The 27,275-nt window shown below is 48.7% G+C and overlaps 1 long non-coding RNA gene across 1 annotated transcript; it reads right to left on the bottom strand.

Moving 5' to 3' along the window:
* Positions 1–13,426: 13,426 nt before the first annotated feature.
* Positions 13,427–25,832, bottom strand: LOC141048451 (uncharacterized). Its single transcript, XR_012220069.1, has 2 exons — positions 25,040–25,832; positions 13,427–20,739 (listed from the first exon to the last, which is right to left on the bottom strand). It is a non-coding gene; the product is annotated as an uncharacterized lncRNA (long non-coding RNA).
* Positions 25,833–27,275: the final 1,443 nt, after the last annotated feature.

Here is a 27,275-nt window from a genome sequence, read left to right as displayed (position 1 = left end):
TGTCCTAAGATTGTCAGCTCTTGTGATCAGGCCTCTGCTCCTCGCTCCGGTCTCTCCTGTACAGTGAGGCCTCATTATACTCCTGTATAAGGATCTAGTGACGCAGTGTAGACTGTTATTCAGCATTGCTGTGTCCTCAGATTGTCAGCTCTTGTGATCAGGCCCCTGCTCCTCTCTCCGGTCTCTCCTGTACAGTGAGGCCTCATTATACCCCTGTATAAGGATCTAGTGACGCAGTGTAGACTGTTATTCAGCATTGCTGTGTCCTCAGATTGTCAGCTCTTGTGATCAGGCCCCTGCTCCTCGCTCCGGTCTCTCCTGTACAGTGAGGCCTCATTATACCCCTGTATAAGGATCTAGTGATGCAGTGTAGACTGTTATTCAGCATTGCTGTCTCCTCAGATTGTCAGCTCTTGTGATCAGGCCTCTGCTCCTCGCTCCGGTCTCTCCTGTACAGTGAGGCCTCATTATACCCCTGTATAAGGATCTAGTGACGCAGTGTAGACTGTTATTCAGCATTGCTGTGTCCTCAGATTGTCAGCTCTTGTGATCAGGCCCCTGCTCCTCGCTCCGGTCTCTCCTGTACAGTGAGGCCTCATTATACCCCTGTATAAGGATCTAGTGATGCAGTGTAGACTGTTATTCAGCATTGCTGTCTCCTCAGATTGTCAGCTCTTGTGATCAGGCCTCTGCTCCTCGCTCCGGTCTCTCCTGTACAGTGAGGCCTCATTATACCCCTGTATAAGGATCTAGTGACGCAGTGTAGACTGTTATTCAGCATTGCTGTGTCCTAAGATTGTCAGCTCTTGTGATCAGGCCTCTGCTCCTCGCTCCGGTCTCTCCTGTACAGTGAGGCCTCATTATACCCCTGTATAAGGATCTAGTGACGCAGTGTAGACTGTTATTCAGCATTGCTGTGTCCTAAGATTGTCAGCTCTTGTGATCAGGCCCCTGCTCCTCGCTCCGGTCTCTCCTGTACAGTGAGGCCTCATTATACCCCTGTATAAGGATCTAGTGATGCAGTGTAGACTGTTATTCAGCATTGCTGTCTCCTCAGATTGTCAGCTCTTGTGATCAGGCCTCTGCTCCTCGCTCCGGTCTCTCCTGTACAGTGAGGCCTCATTATACCCCTGTATAAGGATCTAGTGACGCAGTGTAGACTGTTATTCAGCATTGCTGTGTCCTAAGATTGTCAGCTCTTGTGATCAGGCCTCTGCTCCTCGCTCCGGTCTCTCCTGTACAGTGAGGCCTCATTATACCCCTGTATAAGGATCTAGTGACGCAGTGTAGACTGTTATTCAGCATTGCTGTGTCCTCAGATTGTCAGCTCTTGTGATCAGGCCCCTGCTCCTCGCTCCGGTCTCTCCTGTACAGTGAGGCCTCATTATACCCCTGTATAAGGATCTAGTGACGCAGTGTAGACTGTTATTCAGCATTGCTGTTTCCTCAGATTGTCAGCTCTTGTGATCAGGCCCCCGCTCCTCGCTCCGGTCTCTCCTGTACAGTGAGGCCTCATTATACCCCTGTATAAGGATCTAGTGACGCAGTGTAGACTGTTATTCAGCATTGCTGTCTCCTCAGATTGTCAGCTCTTGTGATCAGGCCCCTGCTCCTCGCTCCGGTCTCTCCTGTACAGTGAGGCCTCATTATACTCCTGTATAAGGATCTAGTGACGCAGTGTAGACTGTTATTCAGCATTGCTGTGTCCTCAGATTGTCAGCTCTTGTGATCAGGCCCCTGCTCCTCGCTCCGGTCTCTCCTGTACAGTGAGGCCTCATTATACCCCTGTATAAGGATCTAGTGACGCAATGTAGACTGTTATTCAGCATTGCTGTTTCCTCAGATTGTCAGCTCTTGTGATCAGGCCCCTGCTCCTCGCTCCGGTCTCTCCTGTACAGTGAGGCCTCATTATACCCCTGTATAAGGATCTAGTGACGCAGTGTAGACTGTTATTCAGCATTGCTGTGTCCTCAGATTGTCAGCTCTTGCGATCAGGCCCCGGCTCCTCGCTCCGGTCTCTCCTGTACAGTGAGGCCTCATTATACCCCTGTATAAGGATCTAGTGACGCAATGTAGACTGTTATTCAGCATTGCTGTTTCCTCAGATTGTCAGCTCTTGTGATCAGGCCCCTGCTCCTCGCTCCGGTCTCTCCTGTACAGTGAGGCCTCATTATACCCCTGTATAAGGATCTAGTGACGCAGTGTAGACTGTTATTCAGCATTGCTGTGTCCTAAGATTGTCAGCTCTTGTGATCAGGCCCCTGCTCCTCGCTCCGGTCTCTCCTGTACAGTGAGGCCTCATTATACCCCTGTATAAGGATCTAGTGACGCAGTGTAGACTGTTATTCAGCATTGCTGTGTCCTAAGATTGTCAGCTCTTGTGATCAGGCCTCTGCTCCTCGCTCCGGTCTCTCCTGTACAGTGAGGCCTCATTATACCCCTGTATAAGGATCTAGTGACGCAGTGTAGACTGTTATTCAGCATTGCTGTGTCCTCAGATTGTCAGCTCTTGTGATCAGGCCCCTGCTCCTCGCTCCGGTCTCTCCTGTACAGTGAGGCCTCATTATACCCCTGTATAAGGATCTAGTGACGCAGTGTAGACTGTTATTCAGCATTGCTGTGTCCTAAGATTGTCAGCTCTTGTGATCAGGCCCCTGCTCCTCGCTCCGCTCTCTCCTGTACAGTGAGGTCTCATTATACCCCTGTATAAGGATCTAGTGACGCATTGTAGACTGTTATTCAGCATTGCTGTCTCCTCAGATTGTCAGCTCTTGTGATCAGGCCTCTGCTCCTCGCTCCGGTCTCTCCTGTACAGTGAGGCCTCATTATACCCCTGTATAAGGATCTAGTGACGCAGTGTAGACTGTTATTCAGCATTGCTGTGTCCTCAGATTGTCAGCTCTTGTGATCAGGCCCCTGCTCCTCGCTCCGCTCTCTCCTGTACAGTGAGGTCTCATTATACCCCTGTATAAGGATCTAGTGACGCAGTGTAGACTGTTATTCAGCATTGCTGTGTCCTCAGATTGTCAGCTCTTGTGATCAGGCCCCTGCTCCTCGCTCCGGTCTCTCCTGTACAGTGAGGCCTCATTATACCCCTGTATAAGGATCTAGTGACGCAGTGTAGACTGTTATTCAGCATTGCTGTCTCCTCAGATTGTCAGCTCTTGTGATCAGGCCCCCGCTCCTCGCTCCGGTCTCTCCTGTACAGTGAGGCCTCATTATACCCCTGTATAAGGATCTAGTGACGCAGTGTAGACTGTTATTCAGCATTGCTGTGTCCTCAGATTGTCAGCTCTTGTGATCAGGCCCCTGCTCCTCGCTCCGGTCTCTCCTGTACAGTGAGGCCTCATTATACCCCTGTATAAGGATCTAGTGACGCAGTGTAGACTGTTATTCAGCATTGCTGCTTCCTCAGATTGTCAGCTCTTGTGATCAGGCCCCCTGCTCCTCGCTCCGGTCTCTCCTGTACAGTGAGGCCTCATTATACCCCTGTATAAGGATCTAGTGACGCAGTGTAGACTGTTATTCAGCATTGCTGTGTCCTCAGATTGTCAGCTCTTGTGATCAGACCCCTGCTCCTCACTCCGGTCTCTCCTGTACAGTGAGGCCTCATTATACCCCTGTATAAGGATCTAGTGACGCAGTGTAGACTGTTATTCAGCATTGCTGTCTCCTCAGATTGTCAGCTCTTGTGATCAGGCCCCTGCTCCTCACTCCGGTCTCTCCTGTACAGTGAGGCCTCATTATACCCCTGTATAAGGATCTAGTGACGCAGTGTAGACTGTTATTCAGCATTGCTGTCTCCTCAGATTGTCAGCTCTTGTGATCAGGCCCCTTCTCCTCACTCCGGTCTCTCCTGTACAGTGAGGCCTCATTATACCCCTGTATAAGGATCTAGTGACGCAGTGTAGACTGTTATTCAGCATTGCTGTCTCCTCAGATTGTCAGCTCTTGTGATCAGGCCTCTGCTCCTCGCTCCGGTCTCTCCTGTACAGTGCGGCCTCATTATACCCCTGTATAAGGATCTAGTGACGCAGTGTAGACTGTTATTCAGCATTGCTGTGTCCTCAGATTGTCAGCTCTTGTGATCAGGCCCCTGCTCCTCGCTCCGGTCTCTCCTGTACAGTGAGGCCTCATTATACCCCTGTATAAGGATCTAGTGACGCAGTGTAGACTGTTATTCAGCATTGCTGTCTCCTCAGATTGTCAGCTCTTGTGATCAGGCCCCTGCTCCTCGCTCCGGTCTCTCCTGTACAGTGAGGACTCATTATACTCCTGTATAAGGATCTAGTGACGCAGTGTAGACTGTTATTCAGCATTGCTGTGTCCTCAGATTGTCAGCTCTTGTGATCAGGCCCCTGCTCCTCGCTCCGGTCTCTCCTGTACAGTGAGGCCTCATTATACCCCTGTATAAGGATCTAGTGACGCAGTGTAGACTGTTATTCAGCATTGCTGTCTCCTCAGATTGTCAGCTCTTGTGATCAGGCCCCTGCTCCTCGCTCCGGTCTCTCCTGTACAGTGAGGTCTCATTATACCCCTGTATAAGGATCTAGTGACGCAGTGTAGACTGTTATTCAGCATTGCTGTCTCCTCAGATTGTCAGCTCTTGTGATCAGGCCCCCGCTCCTCGCTCCGGTCTCTCCTGTACAGTGAGGTCTCATTATACCCCTGTATAAGGATCTAGTGACGCAGTGTAGACTGTTATTCAGCATTGCTGTCTCCTCAGATTGTCAGCTCTTGTGATCAGGCTCCTGCTCCTCGCTCCGGTCTCTCCTGTACAGTGAGGCCTCATTATACCCCTGTATAAGGATCTAGTGACGCAGTGTAGACTGTTATTCAGCATTGCTGTCTCCTCAGATTGTCAGCTCTTGTGATCAGGCCCCCGCTCCTCGCTCCGGTCTCTCCTGTACAGTGAGGTCTCATTATACCCCTGTATAAGGATCTAGTGACGCAGTGTAGACTGTTATTCAGCATTGCTGTCTCCTCAGATTGTCAGCTCTTGTGATCAGGCCCCCGCTCCTCGCTCCGGTCTCTCCTGTACAGTGAGGTCTCATTATACCCCTGTATAAGGATCTAGTGATGCAGTGTAGACTGTTATCAGCATTGCTGTCTCCTCAGATTGTCAGCTCTTGTGATCAGGCCCCTGCTCCTCGCTCCGGTCTCTCCTGTACAGTGAGGCCTCATTATACCCCTGTATAAGGATCTAGTGACACAGTGTAGACTGTTATTCAGCATTGTTGTCTCCTCAGATTGTCAGCTCTTGTGATCAGTCCTCTGCTCCTCGCTCCGGTCTCTCCTGTACAGTGAGGCCTCATTATACCCCTGTGTAAGGATCTAGTGACGCAGTGTAGACTGTTATTCAGCATTGCTGTCTCCTCAGATTGTCAGCTCTTGTGATCAGGCCCCCGCTCCTCGCTCCGGTCTCTCCTGTACAGTGAGGTCTCATTATACCCCTGTATAAGGATCTAGTGACGCAGTGTAGACTGTTATTCAGCATTGCTGTCTCCTCAGATTGTCAGCTCTTGTGATCAGGCCCCCGCTCCTCGCTCCGGTCTCTCCTGTACAGTGAGGTCTCATTATACCCCTGTATAAGGATCTAGTGACGCAGTGTAGACTGTTATTCAGCATTGCTGTCTCCTCAGATTGTCAGCTCTTGTGATCAGGCCCCCGCTCCTCGCTCCGGTCTCTCCTGTACAGTGAGGTCTCATTATACCCCTGTATAAGGATCTAGTGATGCAGTGTAGACTGTTATCAGCATTGCTGTCTCCTCAGATTGTCAGCTCTTGTGATCAGGCCCCTGCTCCTCGCTCCGGTCTCTCCTGTACAGTGAGGCCTCATTATACCCCTGTATAAGGATCTAGTGACACAGTGTAGACTGTTATTCAGCATTGCTGTCTCCTCAGATTGTCAGCTCTTGTGATCAGGCCCCCGCTCCTCGCTCCGGTCTCTCCTGTACAGTGAGGCCTCATTATACCCCTGTATAAGGATCTAGTGACGCAGTGTAGACTGTTATTCAGCATTGCTGTCTCCTCAGATTGTCAGCTCTTGTGATCAGGCCCCCGCTCCTCGCTCCGGTCTCTCCTGTACAGTGAGGTCTCATTATACCCCTGTATAAGGATCTAGTGATGCAGTGTAGACTGTTATCAGCATTGCTGTCTCCTCAGATTGTCAGCTCTTGTGATCAGGCCCCTGCTCCTCGCTCCGGTCTCTCCTGTACAGTGAGGCCTCATTATACCCCTGTATAAGGATCTAGTGACGCAGTGTAGACTGTTATTCAGCATTGTTGTCTCCTCAGATTGTCAGCTCTTGTGATCAGTCCTCTGCTCCTCGCTCCGGTCTCTCCTGTACAGTGAGGCCTCATTATACCCCTGTATAAGGATCTAGTGACGCAGTGTAGACTGTTATTCAGCATTGCTGTGTCCTAAGATTGTCAGCTCTTGTGATCAGGCCCCTGCTCCTCGCTCCGGTCTCTCCTGTACAGTGAGGTCTCATTATACCCCTGTATAAGGATCTAGTGACGCAGTGTAGACTGTTATTCAGCATTGCTGTCTCCTCAGATTGTCAGCTCTTGTGATCAGGCCCCTGCTCCTCGCTCCGGTCTCTCCTGTACAGTGAGGCCTCATTATACCCCTGTATAAGGATCTAGTGACGCAGTGTAGACTGTTATTCAGCATTGCTGTCTCCTCAGATTGTCAGCTCTTGTGATCAGGCCCCTGCTCCTCGCTCCGGTCTCTCCTTTACAGTGAGGCCTCATTATACCCCTGTATAAGGATCTAGTGACGCAGTGTAGACTGTTATTCAGCATTGCTGTCTCCTCAGATTGTCAGCTCTTGTGATCAGGCCCCTGCTCCTCGCTCCGGTCTCTCCTGTACAGTGAGGCCTCATTATACCCCTGTATAAGGATCTAGTGACGCAGTGTAGACTGTTATTCAGCATTGCTGTCTCCTCAGATTGTCAGCTCTTGTGATCAGGCCCCTGCTCCTCGCTCCGGTCTCTCCTTTACAGTGAGGCCTCATTATACCCCTGTATAAGGATCTAGTGACGCAGTGTAGACTGTTATTCAGCATTGCTGTCTCCTCAGATTGTCAGCTCTTGTGATCAGGCCCCTGCTCCTCGCTCCGGTCTCTCCTGTACAGTGAGGTCTCATTATACCCCTGTATAAGGATCTAGTGACGCAGTGTAGACTGTTATTCACCATTGCTGTCTCCTCAGATTGTCAGCTCTTGTGATCAGGCCTCTGCTCCTCGCTCCGGTCTCTCCTGTACAGTGAGGCCTCATTATACCCCTGTATAAGGATCTAGTGACGCAGTGTAGACTGTTATTCAGCATTGCTGTCTCCTCAGATTGTCAGCTCTTGTGATCAGGCCCCTGCTCCTCGCTCCGGTCTCTCCTGTACAGTGAGGCCTCATTATACCCCTGTATAAGGATCTAGTGACGCAGTGTAGACTGTTATTCAGCATTGCTGTGTCCTCAGATTGTCAGCTCTTGTGATCAGGCCCCAGCTCCTCTCTCCGGTCTCTCCTGTACAGTGAGGCCTCATTATACCCCTGTATAAGGATCTAGTGACGCAGTGTAGACTGTTATTCAGCATTGCTGTGTCCTCAGATTGTCAGCTCTTGTGATCAGGCCCCAGCTCCTCTCTCCGGTCTCTCCTGTACAGTGAGGTCTCATTATACCCCTGTATAAGGAGCTAGTGACGCAGTGTAGACTGTTATTCAGCATTGCTGTGTCCTCAGATTGTCAGCTCTTGTGATCAGGCCCCTGCTCCTCGCTCCGGTCTCTCCTGTACAGTGAGGCCTCATTATACCCCTGTATAAGGATCTAGTGACGCAGTGTAGACTGTTATTCAGCATTGCTGTCTCCTCAGATTGTCAGCTCTTGTGATCAGGCCCCTGCTCCTCGCTCCGGTCTCTCCTGTACAGTGAGGCCTCATTATACCCCTGTATAAGGATCTAGTGACGCAGTGTAGACTGTTATTCAGCATTGCTGTCTCCTCAGATTGTCAGCTCTTGTGATCAGGCCCCTGCTCCTCGCTCCGGTCTCTCCTGTACAGTGAGGCCTCATTATACCCCTGTATAAGGATCTAGTGACGCAGTGTAGACTGTTATTCAGCATTGCTGTCTCCTCAGATTGTCAGCTCTTGTGATCAGGCCCCTGCTCCTCGCTCCGGTCTCTCCTGTACAGTGAGGCCTCATTATACCCCTGTATAAGGATCTAGTGACGCAGTGTAGACTGTTATTCAGCATTGCTGTCTCCTCAGATTGTCAGCTCTTGTGATCAGGCCCCTGCTCCTCGCTCCGGTCTCTCCTGTACAGTGAGGCCTCATTATACCCCTGTATAAGGATCTAGTGACGCAGTGTAGACTGTTATTCAGCATTGCTGTCTCCTCAGATTGTCAGCTCTTGTGATCAGGCCCCTGCTCCTCGCTCCGGTCTCTCCTGTACAGTGAGGCCTCATTATACCCCTGTATAAGGATCTAGTGACGCAGTGTAGACTGTTATTCAGCATTGCTGTCTCCTCAGATTGTCAGCTCTTGTGATCAGGCCCCTGCTCCTCGCTCCGGTCTCTCCTTTACAGTGAGGCCTCATTATACCCCTGTATAAGGATCTAGTGACGCAGTGTAGACTGTTATTCAGCATTGCTGTCTCCTCAGATTGTCAGCTCTTGTGATCAGGCCCCTGCTCCTCGCTCCGGTCTCTCCTGTACAGTGAGGCCTCATTATACCCCTGTATAAGGAGCTAGTGACGCAGTGTAGACTGTTATTCAGCATTGCTGTGTCCTCAGATTGTCAGCTCTTGTGATCAGGCCCCTGCTCCTCGCTCCGGTCTCTCCTTTACAGTGAGGCCTCATTATACCCCTGTATAAGGAGCTAGTGACGCAGTGTAGACTGTTATTCAGCATTGCTGTCTCCTCAGATTGTCAGCTCTTGTGATCAGGCCCCTGCTCCTCGCTCCGGTCTCTCCTGTACAGTGAGGCCTCATTATACCCCTGTATAAGGATCTAGTGACGCAGTGTAGACTGTTATTCAGCATTGCTGTGTCCTCAGATTGTCAGCTCTTGTGATCAGGCCCCTGCTCCTCGCTCCGGTCTCTCCTTTACAGTGAGGCCTCATTATACCCCTGTATAAGGATCTAGTGACGCAGTGTAGACTGTTATTCAGCATTGCTGTCTCCTCAGATTGTCAGCTCTTGTGATCAGGCCCCTGCTCCTCGCTCCGGTCTCTCCTGTACAGTGAGGTCTCATTATACCCCTGTATAAGGATCTAGTGACGCAGTGTAGACTGTTATTCAGCATTGCTGTCTCCTCAGATTGTCAGCTCTTGTGATCAGGCCCCTGCTCCTCGCTCCGGTCTCTCCTGTACAGTGAGGCCTCATTATACCCCTGTATAAGGATCTAGTGACGCAGTGTAGACTGTTATTCAGCATTGCTGTGTCCTCAGATTGTCAGCTCTTGTGATCAGGCCCCTGCTCCTCGCTCCGGTCTCTCCTTTACAGTGAGGCCTCATTATACCCCTGTATAAGGATCTAGTGACGCAGTGTAGACTGTTATTCAGCATTGCTGTCTCCTCAGATTGTCAGCTCTTGTGATCAGGCCCCTGCTCCTCGCTCCGGTCTCTCCTTTACAGTGAGGCCTCATTATACCCCTGTATAAGGATCTAGTGACGCAGTGTAGACTGTTATTCAGCATTGCTGTGTCCTCAGATTGTCAGCTCTTGTGATCAGGCCCCTGCTCCTCGCTCCGGTCTCTCCTGTACAGTGAGGCCTCATTATACCCCTGTATAAGGATCTAGTGACGCAGTGTAGGCTGTTATTCAGCATTGCTGCGTCCTCAGATTGTCAGCTCTTGTGATCAGGCCCCTGCTCCTCGCTCCGGTCTCTCCTGTACAGTGAGGCCTCATTATACCCCTGTATAAGGATCTAGTGACGCAGTGTAGACTGTTATTCAGCATTGCTGTTTCCTCAGATTGTCAGCTCTTGTGATCAGGCCCCTGCTCCTCTCTCCGGTCTCTCCTGTACAGTGAGGCCTCATTATACCCCTGTATAAGGATCTAGTGACGCAGTGTAGACTGTTATTCAGCATTGCTGTCTCCTCAGATTGTCAGCTCTTGTGATCAGGCCCCTGCTCCTCGCTCCGGTCTCTCCTGTACAGTGAGGCCTCATTATACTCCTGTATAAGGATCTAGTGACGCAGTGTAGACTGTTATTCAGCATTGCTGTTTCCTCAGATTGTCAGCTCTTGTGATCAGGCCCCTGCTCCTCTCTCCGGTCTCTCCTGTACAGTGAGGCCTCATTATACCCCTGTATAAGGATCTAGTGATGCAGTGTAGACTGTTATTCAGCATTGCTGTGTCCTAAGATTGTCAGCCTTGTGATCAGGCCCCTGCTCCTCGCTCCGGTCTCTCCTGTACAGTGAGGCCTCATTATACCCCTGTATAAGGATCTAGTGATGCAGTGTAGACTGTTATTCAGCATTGCTGTTTCCTCAGATTGTCAGCTCTTGTGATCAGGCCCCTGCTCCTCGCTCCGGTCTCTCCTGTACAGTGAGGGTCTCATTATACCCCTGTATAAGGATCTAGTGACACAGTGTAGACTGTTATTCAGCATTGCTGTGTCCTAAGATTGTCAGCCTTGTGATCAGGCCCCTGCTCCTCGCTCCGGTCTCTCCTGTACAGTGAGGCCTCATTATACCCCTGTATAAGGATCTAGTGATGCAGTGTAGACTGTTATTCAGCATTGCTGTGTCCTAAGATTGTCAGCCTTGTGATCAGGCCCCGGCTCCTCCTCGGTTGTAGTCTTACCCTGTATTGTGGCATTTTTTTTCATGTCCTTTGTGAATTAGTAAGTGCTGTGATATGTGTCAGTGCACCTGATGCATCCTGATCCTGAAGCAAACGCAGGTCCGTGTGTCCCTATGTTAAGTATAGAGATGTAATCTGGATGCATCAGGATTGCTACACATCACAACGCACCGTACCACAGCGCTACTGTGAACACAGACCCACTCGTGCAGCCCCTAACCAGGAGCCCCCATGTTATATTCATGCTCCCAATACATTTTATTATCATTACCACACTGTAGTGAGGCGGGAAAGATCACTGTATGACAGAGCAGCGTGCGGACATAGTCTATATTATGGCTGCAGACTGGTCCCATACAGCAGATCCCTCGCTTCCGAGCACGCTCAGTGCCGCAACACAGATTCCTGCACACGGACCCGTGTTGTCCTGGATCCGTGCTCCATAGAGCTCCATTTTAATTCCAGACGTGTAGCCGCGGATTCGTGCGTCTCCTTGCGCCTGCGTGTTTTTCAGATGACACAAAACTGCAACAAGTTGTGTTTTTGTGCATCTGATAAAATATGCAGACACAGCGATCCGCGGGAAAACGGTGACATCTGGATGCACAGTCCCATCCGTCACCACTGAAAGTCAATGGAGTCAAAAACGGATCCGTGTGCAGCAAAAATATGCAAGTGTGAACCCAGCTTAACCCTATATAATGATTGGGGCTGGACCTGATCTCTCCACAGGTTTTACCTAAGGCTGAGTGCACACATACTTTTTTGCCCTGCAGATTTTTCCGCGCAGAATTGAAGAAATCCGCAGGTCAAATGACCTGCATTTTTCCTGCTGATTTCTTCCATTTTTCCTGCGGTTTCCTTGCGGTTATTGTGCGGTTTTCCCCCTGCAGATTGGGAGACTGGGGAGGTGGAAAACCGCACAAAAGAAGTAACATGCTGCGGATTTTGTAGCGCAGGAAAACCGCGCGGAAAAATCCTCAGCGTCTGCACAGCGGTTGTTTTTCCATTGATTTAAATGCTACTGTACATCACAATGCGGATATGCAATGTTTCTGCGCGGTAAAATCCGCTGCGGATCCACTGGAAATCTGCATCGTGTGCACACAGCCTAAGAGAACAAGGACCAGGGATAGAGCAGAACCCTTCCCAAGTTCTGAGCGCAAGGCCGGGGCCCGGTCCCCGAGGTTGTACGGATACTAATGGTCCTGCAGCAGACACAGGAGGAATAGAAGTAGTGACCACTTTATTCCCACACAAGACTTGGGGGCACAACAGCAACGTGTGTGAGCCGGGACTAGGTAGCAAGGAGTCCCCGAAGTAGGCTACAGCTGTCTGCCGTACAAGTAGATTTCATAGGAACATCTGTCAGGAGGAACTCCAGTGTAACTCAGTACTGAGAGTACTTCACTAAAGGCGCTATAAGAGGAGACGTTCAGGAAAGGCACATATGTTGGCGGAGTGTTGGAGGGGAGTACTTCATCTTGCCTGGAAGTTGGCTGAGCTCCTGACCCGGAGGACACAGCACGGATACGGGCACCTGTACTACAACAGTCTGTGAGTAAAGCTTTGGAACTACATGCCCTGGTGTCCTCCACTTATTCCTGCGCCAGCCTGCCCGGCACTGCTACATCCCCTGCGCCCGACACTGCACCATCTACGTGTCGCTTCACCTACTCTGCCCTGGGACTGCAGCCCTGCCTGTGGAGGGCTATAACATCATTGCTGCATCCCACCATCTGTCCCAGAGGATCTGTCTGCAGCGTCTGCTTAACATCTTCATTGCCGAACACCACAGGTGGCGTCACGAATCACTTATAAACTTTCACCACCATAAGCACACTGAAACAACCCCTTTTGCAATGGAGCCCCAGGGCCACGGACCAGGTCACTGCTGCCGTGACAACTCCCGGTGAGAAGATCCACCGGCCCGGTACCGAGTACCCCACAGCCCTGGCGAGTGAGGGCGCTCCATATATATTACATAGATAGAAGAATAGCCGACAATTCATCTGCCGTGTTCTGTACAATCACTGCAGGAGCTGACAGGATAGAAGAGATGGATCACACACAGTAAATACATATAGAATAGGTGGATATACAGATGTCTGTGACAAAAACAATTAGTACAGTGTGTGTGCAAATTACTGGACTTGCATTTAATTAATAAAAGATTATTTTTCTGAAAAAAATGGCGTAGACACCCTCATAATTTTCATAACCATCAGAGGAAAAGCCAATGATAATTCATTAGTCCCACGACGGGTCTAGCTCTGCTACATCTAGATGGCAGACTTCATAGTTGCATGATGCGACCATACAGCCTGTCCTCCAGTAGACACTGAGCACCGTGCTATTCCCTGTCTGTCGTCACCACGAGCGTGAGAAAGTTCTCCTTCTTCTCAGTGTCTGCTGGATGACAGGCTGTATGGTCGCACTATGCAGCCTGCCATCTAGATGTAGCAGAGCTGGACTCGTCATGGGAGAACTGGATGAGCAGCATCTCTGCAGAAAGATGTGGAATATTGTTTATCATTTTTAACTGATTTTCCAGATGACGAGGGCATTGGGGGAATGCGCGAGGTCGTAAATTTGGCTTAATTAAGATTATTACAGGAGTCTGTGTCATTCTTTCAGCTAAAGGACTTTATTCTGGACGTCTGTTTTTACACAATAAGACTATGGGGTTAGTTATGGGGGTATCTTATTGATGCCTCTCCATTACTAACCTCAGGGATTGATGTCACCTGACAATGCAAAGGTGACATCAACCCCCCCAACTATCACCCCACTTTCCAGACTCCTCCGGTCTCTTCATCATGCAAGGACTAATACAAAATTTGAAGAATCACATATTATGCACAACACAGCACAGAAATAACGCGATAGATGAGACAAGTGACGTGAAGCAGAACTATCATTATGGGAGAGGGAGAAGCATAAATATTCGAGCAGTTCATAGATAAGGAGTGTGAAGGTTTTATTGTCCTGTGATTGGGGTCTGGTTCTGTGTTGTGTGATGACACCAGAAGGTCTGAGGAGCAAATTCCTAATTGATGTAGAAAGACATAAGTCCATGCGACACATTCATTCCTGCACTGAATGTTTGGAAAGTTTTCATAAATTTGTACTCTGAGACTCTTCTTTCTCTCTGAGACTTGGTTACCTTTTAATACCAGTAATCTCATGTCCATGGTGCTGTGATCAGGGATGCAAAAATGTTTTTCCACAGGTAGATCCGTTCTTTTTTCTCTTATTGTGTGACGATGAGAATTCATCCTTGTTCTCAGTTTTTGCCCTATCTCCCCCACATACAGACCCCCAGTTGGACATTTAGTACAAATAATTAAGTACACCCCATTAGATGTGATGCAGCTGAGAGTGCCTGCGATCTTGTAGTCCTGATGTGAGTTGGGATCTTTATCTTGTCCGTGGTCATTATAAATGGAGAGGTGTAACATTTTTTCTGGTTGCCAGGAAAGGTTCCTGCAGCTGTTGGAGAGGACAGGGAGCTTCTGACAATGATGCTTCTTAAATTTGGGGGCTGCCAAAAGCACCGCAGTGGGGGGTCTGGAAATATGGACTGTAATCGGGCATCTTTTTGTAGTAAAGGTTGTAATTTCCGTGCAGCTCCCCTTAGCACCTCCAGGTTTGGGTTGTAGGTGACTACTAGAGGCTCCCGGTTATTCTCTTCTTTAGCTTTGTAATGTAGCAGGTGATTCCTTGACATTCTGGTGGCTCTTGTAATTTGCTTTTCAATTGTTCTTGGATGGTAGCTCTGATTCAAAAAGGTTTTTTTGAGGCGACCAAGGTGTTCATCTCTATCCATGGGGTTGGAACATATACGATTGTATCTGATGGCTTGGCTGTAGACAATAGAGTTCTTATGTGTTTTGGATTCTCCATTTAAGGTATGTTGGACGGTCGTTTGGCTTCTGATACAGGGATGTCTCTATTTCATTGTTCTTTAGCTTAATGATGGTGTCTAAAAAGTTAATTTCATTGCTGGAATAGTTGAGTGTTAGGTTGATGGTGGGATGAAATTGATTAAACTGTTCGTGTGTTAGCTGTGTCTCAGACTCCGTCCAGATGATTAAAATATCATCAATGAAGCGGTAGTAGGCCAGGGGCCTGATGGGGCATGAGGACAAAAAGTCGCTTTCAAGCTTGGCCATGAAAAGATTTGCATACAGTGGAGCCATTTTACTTCCCATAGCTGTGCCAGTCTCCTGTAGATAGATCTTGTTGTCAAATTCAAAGTAATTGTGGGTGAGGATGAATTTTATAAGTTTCATCACAGAATCAGCATCAGTCCCAGTGTTTTCTATGAAGAATTTGCAGCATACCTCACAACTTTTGAAGAAGGGAAAGAGGGACAAAGACTGCGGCAAATTTTAGGTCACGCCCCAACCACACCCATTTCACAACTAGTCACACCCATGTCCATTACCCAACCGCACCCATTTAGCACTGCTGATCACACTGACTGGTATTGAGGGCACACTGGCTGGTACTGAGGAAAATAAAGAACAGAGAGAGAGAAAAAAGAAAACAGAGAGAGAGAGAGAGAAAGAAAGGAGAGCGAAAGAACAAAGGGAGAGAAAAAAGAAAACAGAGAGAGAAAGAAAGGAGACAGAGCAAGAAAGAAAGAACAGAGAGGGAAAGAAAGGGGAAAGAAAGGACAAAGAGAGAGAAAGAAAGAAAGAAATGAAAGAAAGAGGGGAAAGAAAGAGAGAACAGAGAAAGAGAAAGAAAGAAAGAAAGAAAGAAAGAGGGGAATAAAGAGAGAAAGAAAGAAGAAAGAAAGAAACAGAGAGAAAGAAAGAACAGAGAGGGAAAGAAAGAGGGGAAAGAAAGAACAGAGAGAGAAAGAAAGATACAAAGAAAGAGGGGAAAGAAAGAAAGAACAGAGAGAAAGAAGAAAGAAATATATAGAGAAAGAAAGAACAGAGAGAGAGAAAGAGAAAGAAAGAACAGAGAGAAAAAGAACAGAGAGAAATAAAGAACAGAGAGATAAAGAGAGGAATGAAAGAAAGAACAGAGAGAGAGAAAGATTAGAGAGAGAAAGAAAGAGGGGAAAGAAAGAAAGAACAGAGCGAAAGAAAGAACAGAGAAAGAGAAAGGAAGAGGGGAAATAAGGAAAGAACAGAGAGAAAGAAAGAAGAGAAAGAGAGGAATGAAAGAAAGAGCAGAGAGAAAGATTAGAAAGAGAAAGAAAGAGGGGAAAGAACAGAGCGAAAGAAAGAACAGAGAAAGAGAAAGGAAGAGGAGAAAGAAAGAACAGAGAAAGAAAAAAAGAAAGATTAGATAGAGAAAGAAAGAAACAGAGAGAGAAAGAATGATTCTATAAAGATACTATAGCAGCCGGGGCTCCCATTGTAATGCCCACCTGAGCCCCCTGATGCAGGACATATCATGATCCGCTCACATGGCCGGCATCCCCGAGCCCAATGTGATCCTGCTGTCCGCGCTGTCGGAGGAGGACACGGTAATGGATCTGAAGCATTCCCTGAAGTGCCTCCATGGTTCCGTCACAATCTCCTCCTGAAGTTACCTCATTTCCGGTCAGCTTCTAGCACGTCACTTCCGGTGGAACGTCACATGCAAATTTTAAAGTGCTCCTTGGGGCTCCGCCATGTACTCCTGTGTCCACGGGAAAAGTAACCTCCCGGCCAGGACAGTGAGACAGACTCAAAATCGGGACTGTTCCGCTGGATCCGGGATGGTTGGGAGGTATGAATGCTCCCCATCATACACCTTGTACAGGCAAGGCTCCACATACCTCATACACACACAGTTCTGCTTTGTATGCCTCGTACACTTACGGCTCCACTCCGTACACCTCGCGCACACACATAGTTCCACTCCGTAGACCTCGTACACATGCGGCTCTGCTCTGTACACGTTGTACACATGCGGCCACGCTCTGTACATCTTGTACACACATGGCTCCACTCTGTAAACCTTGTACACATGCAGCTTTGCTCCATACACCTCGTACACACACGGCTCCGCTTCGTACACCTCGTACACACACGGCTCCGCTCCGTACACCTCGTACACACACGGCTCTGCTCCGTACACCTCATACACACACGGCTCTGCTCCGTACACCTCCTACACCCACGGCTCTGCTCCGTACACCTCGTACACACACAGCTCCGCTCCGTACACCTCGTACACACACGGCTCATCTCCGTACACACACAGCTCTGCTACATCCACCCTGTAAACCCCTCCTGACCCCACACAGAAACTTCCCCTCATCCACCACCATGACAACCAGCACAGCAGAGTCCTGCAGACGCTGAGGCTCCTGATCATGTGACCCCTGACTCCTCCCCTCCAGTGACCTCATCACAGGTCCTGTGTGCACAGAAGAGAACAGCCTAGGACGTCCCTGCAGGCTGTGAGGGGGCTGCGGTGGGTCTCTGGGATGGTGAGGATGGGGCGGTGCGTGCGGCTTATCTCCCTGCAGTGCAAGAAAAATAGAGTCCCGGGCGGGACAGCGGGTGGGAGGGGCAAAAACAGGAGTCCTGCTGAATCCGGGGTGGTTGGGAGCTGTGTTTGCAGGCATCTAATCCATCCTGGTACAAAGATTCCACATCCATGGTTGCCGGGATGGTTCCTTCAGAGGACCTACTGCTGCTAGTTTATTCAATAGGTCAGTTGTGTCCTGAATGCAGCTGGGTGTATCCTTCACCAGGGGTTCAAGAACACCCTCTACCCATCCAGACACCTGCTCAGTGGTGCCCACACAGGAAATGATCGGTCTTCCTGGATTTCCAGATTTGTGGATTTTGGGAAGCATGTCTCTATTCTTGGACTCTCTGGTATCAGGTCATCGGTTTTCTTCTATCGATGTAATACATAAATGTGTGTCTTTTGATGAATATTTCGTTTTTAAATGATGTTTAAATGACAGAGAATTTCTATGTAGCTAATCCGCTCCTGTGTAATACTGACTGCTGAGCTGTGTATCTAATCCTCTCCTGAGTGATACTGACTCCTGAGCTGTGTATCTAATCCTCTCCTGTGTGATACTGACTGCTGAGCCATGTAGCTAATCCCATCCTGTGTGATACTGACTGCTGAGCCGTGTATGTAATCCTATCCTGTGTGATACTGACTGCTGAGCCGTGTATCTAATCCTCTCCTGTGTGATACTGACTGCTGAGCCGTGTATCTAATCCCATCCTGTGTGATACTGACTGCTGAGCCATGTATGTAATCCTATCCTGTGTGATACTGACTGCTGAGCCGTGTATCTAATCCTCTCCTGTGTGATACTGACTGCTGAGCCGTGTATCTAATCCTCTCCTGTGTGATACTGACTGCTGAGCCGTGTATCTAATCCTCTCCTGTGTGATACTGACTGCTGAGCCATGTATGTAATCCTATCCTGTGTGATACTGACTGCTGAGCCGTGTATCTAATCCTCTCCTGTGTGATACTGACTGCTGAGCCGTGTATCTAATCCCATCCTGTGTGATACTGACTGCTGAGCCGTGTATCTAATCCTCTCCTGTGTGATTCTGACTGCTGAGCCGTGTATCTAATCCCATCCTGTGTGATACTGACTGCTGAGCCGTGTATCTAATCCTCTCCTGTATGATATTGACTGCTGAGCCATGTATGTAATCCTATCCTGTGTGATACTGACTGCTGAGCCGTGTATCTAATCCTCTCCTGTGTGATACTGACTGCTGAGCCGTGTATCTAATCCCATCCTGTGTGATACTGACTGCTGAGCCGTGTATCTAATCCTCTCCTGTGTGATACTGACTGCTGAGCCGTGTATCTAATCCTCTCCTGTGTGATACTGACTGCTGAGCCATGTATCTAATCCCATCCTGTGTGATACTGACTGCTGAGTCGTGTATCTAATCCTCTCCTGTGTGACACTGACTGCTGAGCTGTGTATGTAATCCTATCCTGTGTGATACTGACTGCTGAGCCGTGTATCTAATCCTCTCCTGTGTGATACTGACTGCTGAGCCGTGTATCTAATCCTCTCCTGTGTGATACTGACTGCTGAGCCATGTATCTAATCCTCTCCTGTGTGATACTGACTGCTGAGCCGTGTATCTAATCCTCTCCTGTGTGATACTGACTGCTGAGCAGTGTATCTAATCCTCTCCTGTGTGATACTGACTGCTGAGCCGTGTATCTAATCCTCTCCTGTGTGATACTGACTGCTGAGCCGTGTATCTAATCCTCCCTGTGTGATACCGCTGTGTGTAGTTATACTCTGCCCTGACAGGATGTATCTATCCCTGAATATCTTCCTTCCTCTCCGTCTGACGCCGCGTGTTTTCCTCCATAATAATGTGAGAAGTGTCCGAGGCCGAGACCCCGAACATCCGATATATCCGTCTGCGGGATGCACGTGCCGTAATATTACGAGAATTAATGCAGTAACCGTGACCACTGTAATCCATGATATTATCACATCACTATAATACCTGGTATCATCGCTATCACTATAATCCCTGGTTTTATCAATAGCACTATAATACCTTGTCCTATTCCTATCACTATAATGCCTGGTATTATCACTATCATCCCTGGTATTATTACTATAATCCCTGGTATTATCGTTATCACTATAATCCCTGGTATTATCACTTAACCTATAATCCTTAGTATTATTACTATCACTATAAACCCTGGTATCATCAGTTTCACTATAGTCCCTGGTGCTATCGCTGTCACTATAAACCCTGGTATTATCGCTATCACTGATCCCTGGTATTATCACTATAAACCCTGGTATCATCAGTATCACTATAATCCCTGGTATCATCAGTATCACTATAATCCCTGGTATCATCAGTATCACTATAATCCCTGGTATCATCAGTATCACTATAATCCCTGGTGGTATCGCTGTCACTATAAACCCTGGTATTATCGCTATCACTGATCCCTGGTATTATCACTATAAACCCTGGTATCATCAGTATCACTATAATCCCTGGTATCATCACTATCACTATAATCCCTGGTATCATCAGTATCACTATAATCCCTGGTGGTATCGCTGTCACTATAAACCCTGGTATTATCGCTATCACTGATCCCTGGTATTATCACTATAATCCCTGGTATTATCGCTATCACTATAATCCCTGGTATTATCACTATAATGCCTGGTATTATCATTATTACTATAATCCCAGGTATCATCACTATTTTGCCCCTCTCTGCCCCGTGTCATCGTCGTCACTGTTAGAGCCGCCATCCGTCTTCTCCTGATCACATTGTTCCATCGTTTCGGGTTGAATCTTGTTCCTTATTTTCAGAAAATCAGAATCCGGATATCCCATTAATAGCGGCCACTTCCCACGATGCGTCACTTCCAGGAGCTGAAGTCAAAGCACTGTGCACACCTGACATCCAGGAGAGAATAGGGAAGAGCTGCAGGTCCTTCAGAGCTGAAATCTGCCAGCAGCAGTCCCTGCCTGTTCGGTGTCTTCTCTGCTGAGTTGCCTGCAGGGGAGGCAGATTGCTACATGTCAGCACTTTCCTCCATTGCAGTCTATGGGAGTTTGAGGTCAGGGGTCCTGCTCCTCCCAATAGTTGGGACCCTTTAATATTAACTAGTCATGTGATCGGCGCGTTCTTTCACCATGTCAGGACGGCGTGCACACTAGTGACGGTGTAAAGGTGTCTGTCTGTGCGCCGCCGTCACAGCGCCCGGGGATATGTTACTTTGGACCTAAATTTAAAAAGCAATTAAACACTTAATCCCCAGAAAACAAAAGAGCGACAGCGGCATTAACAGCGTGCGCGACATTGTGTAAAGTGGAGCGCCAGAAGCCGCTGCGCACCCCTCTCCGCTGCTCCTCCTGCCGCCGCCGCAGGGCCGGCTCCGCACAGTGACAAGCTGCGCTCCGCGATGAAGGCAGAGAATTGGATTTCCACAAATTGTTGACGTTCTGTAAACAAGTAGAAGGAACGTGTTAAAAAGTAATTATTCGCCTTTTCTTATTTATTATATCTTAGGAAACCGCCTAATAAACTAATTGTTTTCCACAATTCTCATCCAAACACTTCCCAGGAAATAAAATCCACGCCGTGCGCCATTACGCCTCAGATTTCAGGTTTTATTGTTATTTATTACTTTTATTTATTTATTTTATTTAATTAACGTACAATTAATTTTAGGACTTTTCTGCTCTACTTTTTAGATTACAGCATTGTTTACGTTATTTTAATATATTTACAAAATGTATCAGTTTTTGTATTAAATGTATCAATTATTATTCCCATTCTGAGATTTCACCATTGTCCTCAATATTTTCTGATTATTTTGATCTTAATGTTATTTATTATCTTCAATTGTTTTTACTGATTCAGGGATCGCTGTGATCTCAGCACTGAAATGTTGTTTTATTTTTTTACACAGGTTCTGATTGATGTAATGACAGTTCTCTGCGCTGGATATCGTCACAGTACACCCCTCAGACGCCTCACAGATAGTCACACCCCTCAGACGCCTCACAGATAGTCACACCCCTCAGACGCCTCACAGATAGTCACACCCCTCAGACGCCTCACAGATAGTCACACCCCTCAGACTCCTCACAGAGTCACACCCCCCAGACTCTTCACAGATAGTCACACCCCTCAGACTCTTCACAGAGTCACACCCCTCAGACTCCTCACAGATAGTCACACCCCTCAGACGCCTCACAGATAGTCACACCCCTCAGACTCTTCACAGAGTCACACCCCTCAGACGCCTCACAGATAGTCACACCCCTCAGACTCTTCACAGATAGTCACACCCCTCAGACGCCTCACAGATAGTCACACCCCTCAGACTCTTCACAGATAGTCACACCCCTCAGACTCTTCACAGATAGTCACACCCCTCAGACGCCTCACAGATAGTCACACCCCTCAGACGCCTCACAGTCACACCCCTCAGACTCTTCACAGATAGTCACACCCCTCAGACTCTTCACAGATAGTCACACCCCCCAGACTCCTCACAGATAGTCACACCCCTCAGACTCTTCACAGAGTCACACCCCTCAGACTCCTCACAGATAGTCACACCCCCCAGACTCCTCACAGATAGTCACACCCCCCAGACTCTTCACAGATAGTCACACCCCTCAGACTCTTCACAGATAGTCACACCCCTCAGACTCTTCACAGATAGTCACACCCCTCAGACTCTTCACAGATAGTCACACCCCTCAGACTCTTCACAGATAGTCACACCCCTCAGACTCTTCACAGATAGTCACACCCCTCAGACTCTTCACAGATAGTCACACCCCTCAGACTCTTCACAGATAGTCACACCCCTCAGACTCCTCACAGATAGCCACACCCCTCAGACTCCTCACAGATAGCCACACCCCTCAGACTCTTCACAGTCATACTCCTCAGACTCTTCACAGATAGTCACACCCCTCAGACTCTTCACAGATAGTCACACCCCTCAGACTCCTCACAGATAGTCACACCCCTCAGACTCTTCACAGATAGTCACACCCCTCAGACTCCTCACAGATAGTCACACCCCTCAGACTCCTCACAGATAGTCACACCCCTCAGACTCCTCACAGATAGTCACACCCCTCAGACGCCTCACAGATAGTCACACCCCTCAGACGCCTCACAGTCACACACCCCAGACTCCTCACAGATAGTCACACCCCTCAGACTCTTCACAGAGTCACACCCCTCAGACTCCTCACAGATAGTCACACCCCCCAGACTCCTCACAGATAGTCACACCCCCCAGACTCTTCACAGATAGTCACACCCCTCAGACTCTTCACAGATAGTCACACCCCTCAGACTCCTCACAGATAGCCACACCCCTCAGACTCCTCACAGATAGTCACACCCCTCAGACTCTTCACAGATAGTCACACCCCTCAGACTCTTCACAGATAGTCACACCCCTCAGACTCCTCACAGATAGCCACACCCCTCAGACTCTTCACAGATAGCCACACCCCTCAGACTCTTCACAGTCATACTCCTCAGACTCTTCACAGATAGTCACACCCCTCAGACTCTTCACAGAGTCACACCCCTCAGACTCCTCACAGATAGTCACACCCCTCAGACTCTTCACAGATAGTCACACCCCTCAGACTCCTCACAGATAGCCACACCCCTCAGACTCTTCACAGATAGCCACACCCCTCAGACTCTTTACAGATAGCCACACCCCTCAGACTCTTCACAGTCATACTCCTCAGACTCTTCACAGATAGTCACACCCCTCAGACTCTTCACAGATAGTCACACCCCTCAGACTCTTCACAGAGTCACACCCCTCAGACTCCTCACAGATAGTCACACCCCTCAGACTCTTCACAGATAGTCACACCCCTCAGACTCTTCACAGATAGTCACACCCCTCAGACTCCTCACAGATAGCCACACCCCTCAGACTCTTCACAGATAGTCACACCCCTCAGACTCTTCACAGATAGTCACACCCCTCAGACTCTTCACAGATAGTCACACCCCTCAGACTCTTCACAGTCACACCCCTCAGACTCCTCACAGATAGTCACACCCCTCAGACTCTTCACAGATAGTCACACCCCTCAGACTCTTCACAGATAGTCACACCCCTCAGACTCCTCACAGATAGCCACACCCCTCAGACTCTTCACAGATAGTCACACCCCTCAGACTCTTCACAGATAGTCACACCCCTCAGACTCTTCACAGATAGTCACACCCCTCAGACTCTTCACAGAGTCACACCCCTCAGACTCTTCACAGATAGTCACACCCCTCAGACTCTTCACAGATAGTCACACCCCTCAGACTTTTCACAGATAGTCACACCCCTCAGACTCTTCACAGATAGTCACACCCCTCACAGATAGTCACACCCCTCAGACTCTTCACAGATAGCCACACCCCTCAGACTCTTCACAGTCATACTCAGACTCTTCACAGATAGTCACACCCCTCAGACTCTTCACAGATAGTCACACCCCTCAGACTTTTCTGGAAACGTTTTGCTTGATTCTTATTTAATGATCCATTAATATTATTTCCTATAAAAACCATGATCTGATTACTGGCAATCCAACTGATCTCCAAGCTAAACCAGCTAGAACAGAGAAAGATAATGAATCACTGGATCACTCAGGAGGAGCAGCAAATCAATGGATCACTGGGAGAAAGCAATAGACCACTGAATCAACTAGAAGACTAAAATATAAACTGAGAAAAGCAGTGGATCACCTGGTAATTATCAGATTGATCACCAGAGAAGGAGACTACTAAATAATGAAGAGAGGAATATAAGTTATTAGATCATCAAGGAGACCACTAGATCACTATGGTGTGCTCTGCTTCACTATGGGAGGAGGGTAATAATCCAGAGAATGATCATGGAAAAAAACAAAGGAAGTGGGTCCTGAGAAAAAGACACTAAATCACTGAAGAAAAGAGGTTGGGAGAGTTGCAGCTGCATCCCCCTCCTCCCCACCTGATCACTGAATCACCAGAGTAGGATGCTAATCCACAACACAAAACCACTGGATCATCACAAGGGATAGTGCAGAAATAAATCATTCTGGATTAATATGAACAATTAATCTATTAGATCCGGGAAAAAAACTTTATTAGGACAGGAAAACAAATCACCAAGAAAGAACACTAGATCACCACCAGATCACCGGGAAGTCTATGTCACTGGATGGCTAGGGTAACATTAATCCATTGGGTCTCCAGACTGATCTGCAAAGAAGGAATCCACTGGATCATCAGGGATAGGAATTGAACAATTAACTCATCAGGTAAAAACAGGAATCTCGCACAGATGGGTAGGTAATCATTTGATCACAGATCAATATTAAATCAGAGAATTATTTAGGTAAGAACATTAACCCTCTGGATCATAGATAATTTAACTAAAAATCTGGTTCTAAAGAAATCTACTGAATCACCAGATATAAATATAAAACCACCTAAGGAAAGGAATCCACTGATTACAACATTGGACACTAAACGACATCATCAGCAGGAAAAGACAGGAATCCACTGGATTACAACAATGGACACTAAACAACATAATCAGCAGGTAAGGACAGGAATCCACTGGATTATAAGAGACTGACAATGAATTACCTCAGCGATGATCACTAAACCGCTTACTCTTCAAGCAATCACAATAAGAAAATACTGAATCATGTAGAACAGGAATCCACTGGATCATCAGACATGGACTCAAATTCAGGAGATCACCTGGTAGGAAAGTAATCCACTGGATCAGCACAGCATGGGTCCTTTTCATCATTTGCCTTGAGGTCACTTTTCTCCTTCGTGTTGTTGCATGTTCCGCACAATATTTCCAAAGAGACTTCTTATAATGACGCAATGGACGAATCGGCCCAAACCTTCCGAAAAACGACAAAACAGGCCGACATCGGCGCTAAAACATCGGGAACACAAAAAGGGAGAACACTGAAAACCAGACAGAAAAGGCAGAAATGTATGGATGACTTGGGCCCTAAATCTCTAAGGATCAATTTTAATCCATTGGATCTTAAGGGAAGAGGATGAGGATACTGGATCATCCTGGGATCCACTGAAGCTGAAAACAACCACACGATAAACCATTAACTACATCCGATGAGGATCCAGAACTGATCCCGGATCTGACATCATGTAGACGAAGTTTTTACAGTGGTTCTGGAGAGGACGCAGCACTGGATCACACAGGATCTAGTGACTGGATCATGTCTAGTAGAATCCATACTCACAAAACCCCTCCTCAGCCCACGTGATCTGCTGGCCTCCGCGATTATCACAGGCCAAGTTATATATGGAAAGCAGCAGACTCCCAGCAGCACAGAGGATTTCAGGAACCTGCTGATCCTAAGGGAGGTTACAAAGTTATACATTGGAATGGTGTCTCCCAGCAGCACAGAGGATTTCAGGAGAGGAATGATACAGAAGAATCTGCAAAAACCCTAGTCCATGCCCTCATCATCTCCCGCCTTGACTCCTGCAATCTCCTGCTCTGTGGCCTCCCCTCGAACACTCTCGCACCCCTCCAATCTATTCTAAACTCCGCTGCCCGACTAATCCAACTGTCCCCCCGCTATTCCCCGGCCTCTCCCCTCTGTCAATCCCTGCACTGGCTTCCCATTACCCAAAGACTCCAGTTCAAAGCCCTAACCATGACATGCAAAGCCATCCACAACCTGAGTCCTCCATACATCTGTGACCTAGTCTCCCAGTACTTACCTGCACGAAACCTCCGATCATCACAAGATCTCCTTCTCTACTCCCCTCTTATCTGATTGTGAGCCCTCGTGGGCAGGGTCCTCTCTCATCCCTTGTAGATTGTGAGCCCTCACGGGCAGGGTCCTCTCTCATCCCTTGTAGATTGTGAGGCCTCGCGGGCAGGGTCCTCTCTCATCCCTTGTAGATTGTGAGCCCCGCGGGCAGGGTCCTCTCTCATCCCTTGTAGATTGTGAGCCTCGCAGGCAGGGTCCTCTCTCATCCCTTGTAGATTGTGAGCCCTCGCGGGCAGGGTCCTCTCTCATCCCTTGTAGATTGTGAGCCCTCACGGGCAGGGCCCTCTCTCATCCCTTGTAGATTGTGAGCCCCGCGGGCAGGGTCCTCTCTCATCCCTTGTAGATTGTGAGCCTCGCAGGCAGGTTCCTCTCTCATCCCTTGTAGATTGTGACCACTCGCGGGCAGGGTCCTCTCTCATCCCTTGTAGATTGTGAGCCTCCACGGGCAGGGTCCTCTCATCCCTTGTAGATTGTGAGCCCCCGCGGGCAGGGTCCTCTCTCATCCCCTGTAGATTGTGAGCCCTCGCGGGCAGGGTCCTCTCTCATCCCCTGTAGATTGTGAGCCCTCGCGGGCAGGGTCCTCTCTCATCCTTGTAGACTGAGCCCTCGCGGGCAGGGTCCTCTCTCATCCTTGTAGACTGTGAGCCCTCGCGGGCAGGGTTCTCGCTCATCCCTTGTAGATTGTGAGCCCTCGCGGGCAGGGTCCTCTCTCATCCCCTGTAGATTGTGAGCCCTCGCGGGCAGGGTCCTCTCTCATCCCCTGTAGATTGTGAGCCCTCGCGGGCAGGGTCCTCTCTCATCCCCTGTAGATTGTGAGCCCTCGCGGGCAGGGTCCTCTCTCATCCTTGGAGACTGAGCCCTCGCGGGCAGGGTCCTCTCTCATCCTTGTAGACGGTGAGCCCTCGCGGGCAGGGTCCTCTCATCCTTGTAGACTGTGAGCCCTCGCGGGCAGGGTCCTCTCTCATTCCCTGTAGATTGTGAGCCCTCGCGGGCAGGGTCCTCTCTCATCCCCTGTAGACTGTGAGCGCTCGCGGGCAGGGTCCTCTCTCATCCTTGTAGACTGAGCCCTCGCGGGCAAGGTCCTCTCTCATCCTTGTAGACTGTGAGCCCTCGCGGGCAGGGTCCTCTCTCATCCCTTGTAGATTGTGAGCCCTCGCGGGCAGGGTCCTCTCTCATCC

This window comes from Dendrobates tinctorius, unplaced genomic scaffold (genome assembly GCF_039654945.1).
Source record: "Dendrobates tinctorius isolate UK_male_01 unplaced genomic scaffold, ASM3965494v1 ptg000136l, whole genome shotgun sequence".
NCBI classification, from domain to species: domain Eukaryota; kingdom Metazoa; phylum Chordata; class Amphibia; order Anura; family Dendrobatidae; genus Dendrobates; species Dendrobates tinctorius.
This window is presented reverse-complemented; position numbering and strand designations above follow the sequence as displayed.